The 7,556-nt window shown below is 41.7% G+C and overlaps 1 long non-coding RNA gene across 1 annotated transcript in view; it reads right to left on the bottom strand.

Annotated features, from left to right (window-relative positions):
• Nucleotides 1-256: 256 nt before the first annotated feature.
• Nucleotides 257-7,556, bottom strand: part of LOC141107235 (uncharacterized) — a 58,969-nt gene continuing 51,669 nt past the window's right edge. Inside the window, exon 5 of the long non-coding RNA XR_012235829.1 lies at nt 257-441. This is a non-coding gene — a long non-coding RNA (uncharacterized lncRNA). The remainder of the gene's footprint in view (nt 442-7,556) is intronic.

Below are 7,556 nucleotides of genomic sequence, written 5' to 3'. Positions count from 1 at the left end.
AGTACATCAATTGTGTTTGGGTACAGCGTCACACAACCACGCAATTGTCAGTTAAAGCGACGCAGTGCCGCATCGCAAAAAATGGCCTGGTCATTGAGCAGCCAAATCTTCCAGGGCTGAAGTGGTTAACAGACCAGCAAAAGTGACATTTAGAGACTTGAGACAAACCGTTTAACACTGACAAGGTTGCTTGCAATGAAAAGCTTTTATTCATTTAGGTAAAACCTTTATTTCAAAAGGAAAAAAATGTTGCTATAACAGCGTAAGAAGGATTAGCTGGCGTTTGTCTTTAATTTGTTAGTCAAGTCCATCTAAATTTGCTAGTGCATCTAATACTACTCTCTCCCCAGATTGACAATGCTGCTGTCCATAGATTTCTCTGTTGCTCCTCCATCCAGAGTGGAGACATTCCCCGACAGGAAGTGTGTTGCTGGCAAATTACTGGGTGGAAATAAAGGAATAAGTCTAAACAAGCAGAAAACCAATGCAACCACAACATTTAAGAATTGATAAGCTACAAAATATTACATTTTTATTTTTGAGTTTAATACCACATTAAATAGGCTTGTTTTTCTATAATAAAGTTAATAGCATAATGTTCTTTTACTGTAAATGGACAACAATCATGTGCAGTAGCATAAAGAGGATGTTAGTTTAATTTCCAAGATCCAATTGGAGACAATACAGTGGGGCAAAAAAGTATTTAGTCAACCACTAATTGTGCAAGTTCTCCCACTGAAAAAGATGAGAGAGGCCTGTAATTGTCATCATAGGTATACCTCAACTATGAGAGACAAAATGTGGAAACAAATCCAATCAATCACATTGTTTGATTTTTGAAAGAATGTATTTGCAAATTATGGTGGAAAATAAGTATTTGGTCAATATCAAAAGTTCATCTCAATACTCTGTTGGCAATGACAGAGATCAAACGTTTTCTGTAAGTCTTCACAAGGTTGTCACACACTGTTGCTGGTATGTTGGCCCATTCCTCCATGCAGATCTCCTCTAGAGCAGTGATGTTTTGGGGTTGTCGCTGGGCAACACGGAATTTCAACCCCTCCAAAGGTTTTCTATGGGGTTGAGATCTGGAGACTGGCTAGGCCACTCCAGGACCTTGTAATGCTTTTTACAAATCCACTCCTTTGTTGCCCGGGCAGTGTGTTTGGGATCATTGTCATGCTGAATGACCCAGCCATGTTTCATCTTCAATGCCCTTGCTGATGGGAGGAGGTTTGCACTCAAAATCTCACGATACATGGCCCCATTCATTCCTTCATATACATGGATCAGTCGTCCTGTTCCCTTTGCAGATAAACAGCCCCAAAGCATGATGTTGCCACCCCCATGCTTCACAGTAGGTATGGTGTTCTTTGGTTGCAACTCAGCATTCTCTCTCCTCCAAACACGAGGAGTTGTGTTTCTACCAAACAGTTCTACTTTGGTTTCATCTGACAATATGACATTCTCCCAATCCTCTTCTGGATCATCCAAATGCTCTCTAGCAAATCTCAGAAGGGCCCGGACGTGTACTGGCTTAAGCAGGGGGACACGTCTGGCACTGCAGGATCTGAGTCCCAGCGTAGTGTGTTACTGATGGTAGCCTTTGTTACGTTGGTCCCAGCTCTCTGCAGGTAATTCACTAGGTCCCCCCGTGTGTTTCTGGGATTTTTGCTCACCGTTCTTGTGATCATTGTGACCCCACGGGGTGAGATCTTGCGTGGAGCCCCATATCAAGGGAGATTATCAGTGGTCTTGTATGTCTTCCATTTTCTAATTATTACTCCCACAGTTGATTTCTTCACACCAAGTTGCTTGCCTATTTCAGATTCAGTCTTCCCAGCCTGGTGCAGGTCTACAATTTTGTTTCTGGTGTCCTTCGACAGCTCTTTGGTCTTCACCATAGTGGAATTTGGAGTGTGACTGTTTGAGGTTGTGGACAGGTGTCTTTTATACTGATAACAAGTTCAAACAGGTGCCATTAATACAGGTAATGAGTGGAGGACAGAGGGGCCTCTTTAATAAGAAGATACAGGTCTGTGAGAGCCAGAAATCTTGCTTGTTTGTAGGTGACCAAATACTTATTTTCCACCATAATTTGCAAATAAATTCTTTTAAAAATCAGACAATGTGATTGTCTGGCTTTGTTTCCACATTTTGTCTCTCATAGTTGAGGTATACCTATGATGACAATTACAGGCCTCTCTCATCTTTTTAAGTGGGAGAACTTGCACAATTGGTGGCTGACTAAATACTTTTTGCCCCACTGTATTTAAATTCTAGCTCTACTCAAGCTCCAGAAACTGATCTCCTCTCCAGCACCACTTTAGTAAATCAGCTCCAAGTCCTGTTCAGAGTCAGTGCTTAGCTGAACACCATGATTAGCACTAATCCATCTCCAGACCATACTAAGCTGAAACTAACTAGGGGGATTTACTTAAAGTGTAAGTAACCCCCCCTATCGTTTTCAGCCAAGGAAGCTGCCATCTTTGCCTGCTTGCCGACCGTCCGCCGCAGTTATACTTCGGCAAAATGGCAAAGGCAGGCGAATCGCCGTCATGGTATGTCAGTACCATAGACGGCCACTAGGGGGGAGCGTGTGCGTCTCGATCACCCGCCGGGCTTCCACGATCGATCGGGGCACACGGAGAACTGGGATCTGTGTGTGTAAACACACCGTTTCCGGTTATCTGAGGGGAGAACTGACAGATCCTCTGTTCATACAGAGTATGAACAGGCGATCTGTCAGTTTACCTGCACTGTCCACATCCCCCTTCAGTTAGAACACTTCCTAGGACACACATTAACCCCTTCACTGCCCCCTAGTGTTAACCCCTTCACTGCCAGTGACATTTTTACAGTAATCAATGTATTTTTATAGCACTGATCGCTGTATTAATGCCAATGGTCCCAAAAATGTGTCAGAATTGTCCAATGTGTCCGCCATAATGTCGCAGTCACGATAAAAATTGCTGATCGCCGCCATTATTAGTAAAAAAAAAAATTATTAACAAAAATGCCATAAAACTATCTCATATTTTGTAGACACTATAACTTTTGCGCAAATAAATCAATATATGCTTATTGCGTTTTTTTTTTAAATATGTAGAAGAAATCGTATTGGCCTAAACTGAGGAAAAAAAATGTTTTTTATATATTTTTTGGGGATATTTATTATAGCAAAAAGTAAAAAATACTGCGGTTTTTTTTTCAAAATTGTCGCTCTTTTTTTGTTTATAGCACAAAAAATAATAACTGCAGAGGTGATCAAATACCACCAAAATAAAGCTCTATTTGTGGGGAATAAATTACTTTGATTTTGTTTGGGAGCACAACCGCCCAATTGTCAGTTAAAGCAACGCAGTCCCGAATTGCAAAAAGTGGTCTGGTCTTCAGCCAGCCAAATGGTCCGGGGCTGAAGCGGTTAATCTACAACTGCCATAATGCTGCACATGTGATCAGTTATGACAGCAGCCATTGGATGGTTTGACAGTTTAGTTGAGAGCACAACCAATGGGGATGTTACATTTCCAGCACGTGCCGTAAATGAAACTGTTTTATGGATGGGTTTACTTCCGCTTCAAAAGAGAAGTATAGGAATTTTTTATTTTCAGGAAATCATACTTACCTAGGTAGATGCAGCATTGGTCCGATGCTGCACATCTGTCCCCCGTCCGCTCCAAGACTGAGAACCGAGCACTCAAACACTGCAGATCGCTCGGTTCTCAGTACTCCCTGAGCAGAGAGTGTCTCACTGTCAGTCACCACTGTCTGATCTGCCCCCCCCCCGAGTGCTCACTGCAGTGCTGGGCTGTGAAGGGGATGGGCACAACCAGCTCAGGCTCTCAGTGGCTCACTGAGAGGCTGAGCCAGGTGCCAGTCCAGGCACGTGGGCGGATCCAGACTATATGGTCGCGATCTTTCTGGACCGTATCTGTGACGTCAGCCGACAGTGGACTTCAGTTCGTTCTTCACTCCTGTGATCCACAGGAGAAGTACAGCCAAATGAGCTTTGGCTGTACTTCTCCTTTAATTCTAGTACACATGATCAGAAAATCGGATGAAAATATTAATTTCGAAGCGATTTACAATAATTTGATCATTAGTACAAAGCTTTCGAGAGCTTATCACGACAGTTCATCTGAAACTATCCGAAGGGACAAGTACGAAAAAATGTTCTTGTAGGATACCAGATCGTACGACTTTCATTTAACCACTTCAGCCCCGGAAGGTTTTACCCCCTTCCTGACCAGAGCACTTTTTACAATTCGGCACTGCGTCGCTTTAACTGCTAATTACGCGGTCATGCAATGCTGTACCCAAACGAAATTTGCGTCCTTTTCTTCCCAAAAATAGAGCTTTCTTTTGATGGTATTTGATCACCTCTGCCGTTTTTATTTTTTGCGCTATAAACGGAAAAAGACCGAAAATTTTGAAAAAAAATGATATTTTCTACTTTTTGTTATAAAAAAATCCAATAAACTCAATTTTAGTCATACATTTAGGCCAAAATGTATTCGGCCACATGTCTTTGGTAAAAAAAATGTCAATAAGCGTATATTTATTGGTTTGCGCAAAAGTTATAGCGTCTACAAACTAGGGTACATTTTCTGGAATTTACACAGCTTTTATTTTATGACTGTCATTTCATGAGGTGCTAAAATGGCAGGGCAGTACAAAACCCCCCCAAATGACCCCATTTTGGAAAGTAGACACCACAAGGAAATTGCTGAGAGGCATGTTGAACCTATTGAATATTTATTTTTTTTGTCCCAAGTGATTGAATAATGACAAAAAAAAAAAAAAATTACAAAAAGTTGTCACTAAATGATATATTGCTCACACAGGCCATGCGCATATGTGGAATTGCACCCCAAAATACATTTAGCTGCTTCTCCTGAGTACGGGGATACCACATGTGTGGGACTTTTGGGGAGCCTAGCCGCGTACGGGGCCCCGAAAACCAAGCACTGCCTTCAGGATTTCAAAGGGCATAAATTTTTGATTTCACTCCTCACTACCTTTCACAGTTTTAAAGGCCATAAAATGCCAAGATGGCACAAAACCCCCCCAAATGACCACATTTTGGAAAGTAGACACCCCAAGCTATTTGCTGAGAGGCATGTTGAGTCCATGGAATATTTTATTTTTTGACACAAGTTGCGGGAATGTGACAATTTTTTTTTTTTTTGCACAAAGTTGTCACTAAATGATATATTGCTCACACAGGCCATGGGCATATGTGGAATTGCACCCCAAAATACATTCTGCTGGTTCTCCTGAGTACAGGGATACCACATGTGTGGGACTTTTTGGGAGCCTAGCCGCGTACGGGGCCCCGAAAACCCAGCACCGCCTTCAGGATTTCTAAGGGCGTAAAGTTGTGATTTCACTCCTCACTACCTATCACATTTTTGAAGGCCATAAAATGCCCAGATGGCACAAACCCCCCCCAAATGACCCCATTTTGGAAAGTAGACACCCCAAGCTATTTGCTGAGAGGCATGTTGAGTCCATGGAATATTTTATATTTTGACACAAGTTGCGGGAAAGTGACAATTTTTTTTTTTTTTTTTTGCACAAAGTTGTCACAAAATGATATATTGCTCAAACATGCCATGGGCATATGTGGAATTACACCCCAAAATACATTCTGCTGCTTCTCCTGAGTACGGGGATACCACATGTGTGGGACTTTTTGGGAGCCTAGCCGCGTACGGAGCCCCGAAAACCAAGCACCGCCTTCAGGATTTCTAAGGGCATAAATTTTTGATTTCACTCCTCACTACCTATCACAGTTTTGAAGGCCATAAAATGCCAAGATGGCACAAAACCCCCCCAAATGACCCCATTTTGGAAAGTAGACACCCCAAGCTATTTGCTGAGAGGCATGTTGAGTCCATGGAATATTTTATTTTTTGACACAAGTTGCAGGAAAGTGACAATTTTTTTGTTTTTTGCACAAAGTTGTCACTAAATGATATATTGCTCACACAGGCCATGGGCATATGTGGAATTGCACCCCAAAATACATTCTGCTGATTCTCCTGAGTACGGGGATACCACATGTGTGGGACTTTTCGGGAGCCTAGCCGCGTACGGGGCCCCGAAAACCCAGCACCGCCTTCAGGATTTCTAAGGGAGTAAAGTTGTGATTTCACTCCTCACTACCTATCAAATTTTTGAAGGCCATAAAATGCCCAGATGGCACAAAACCCCCCCAAATGACCCCATTTTGGAAAGTAGACACCCCAAGCTATTTGCTGAGAGGCATGTTGAGTCCATGGAATATTGTATTTTTTGACACAAGTTGCGGGAAAGTGACAATTTTTTTTTTTTTTGCACAAAGTTGTCACTAAATGATATATTGCTCAAACATGCCATGGGCATATGTGGAATTACACCCCAAAATACATTCTGCTGCTTCTCCTGAGTACGGGGATACCACATGAGTGACACTTTTTGGGTGCCTAGCTTCATACGGGGCCCCAAAATCCAATCACCGCCTTCAGGATTTCTAAGAGCGTTAATTTTTTATTTCACTCCTCACTACCCATCACAGTTTTGAAGGCCATAAAAATGCCAAGATAGCACAAAACCCCCCAAAATGACCCCATTTTGGAAAGTAGACACCCCAAGCTATTTGCTGAGAGGCATGGTGAGTATTTTGCAGCTCTCATTTGTTTTTGAAAATGAAGAAAGACAAGAAAAACATATTTTTTTTTTCTTTTTTCAATTTTCAAAAGTTTGTGACAAAAAGTGAGGTCTGCAAAATACTCACTATACCTCTCAGCAAATAGCTTTGGGTGTCTATTTTCCAAAATGGGGTCATTTGGGGGGGGGGTTGTGCCATCTGGGCATTCCATGGCCTCCGAAACTGTGATAGGCAGTGAAGAGTGAAATCAAAAATTTACGCCCTTAGAAAGCCTGAAGGCGGTGCTTGTTTTCGGGGTCCCGTACGCGGCTAGGCTCTCAAAAAGTCTCACACATGTGGTATCCCCGTACTCAGGAGAAGCAACAGAATGCATTTTGGGGTGTAATTTCACATATTCCCATGGCATGTTTGAGCAATATATCATTTAGTGACAACTTTGTGCAAAAAAAAAAAAAAAATTGTCTTTTTCCCGCAACTTGTGTCACAATATAAAATATTCCATGGACTCGACATGCCTCTCAGCAAATAGCTTGGGGTGTCTACTTTCCAAAATGGGGTCATTTGGGGGGGTTTTGAACTGTCCTGGCATTTTATGCACAACATTTAGAAGCTTATGTCACACATCACCCACTCTTCTAACCACTTGAAGACAAAGCCCTTTCTGACACTTTTTGTTTACATGAAAAAATTATTTTTTTTGCAAGAAAATTACTTTGAACCCCCAAACATTATATATTTTTTTAAAGCAAATGCGCTACAGATTAAAATGGTGGGTGTTTTATTTTTTTTTTTCACACAGTATTTGCGCAGCGATTTTTCAAACGCATTTTTTGGGGAAAAAACACACTTTTTAAAATTTTAATGCAATAAAACACACTATATTGCCCAAATGTTTGATGAA

This window comes from Aquarana catesbeiana, linkage group LG09, assembly GCF_042186555.1.
Source record: "Aquarana catesbeiana isolate 2022-GZ linkage group LG09, ASM4218655v1, whole genome shotgun sequence".
Classification (NCBI taxonomy): Eukaryota; Metazoa; Chordata; class Amphibia; order Anura; family Ranidae; genus Aquarana; species Aquarana catesbeiana.
This window is presented reverse-complemented; position numbering and strand designations above follow the sequence as displayed.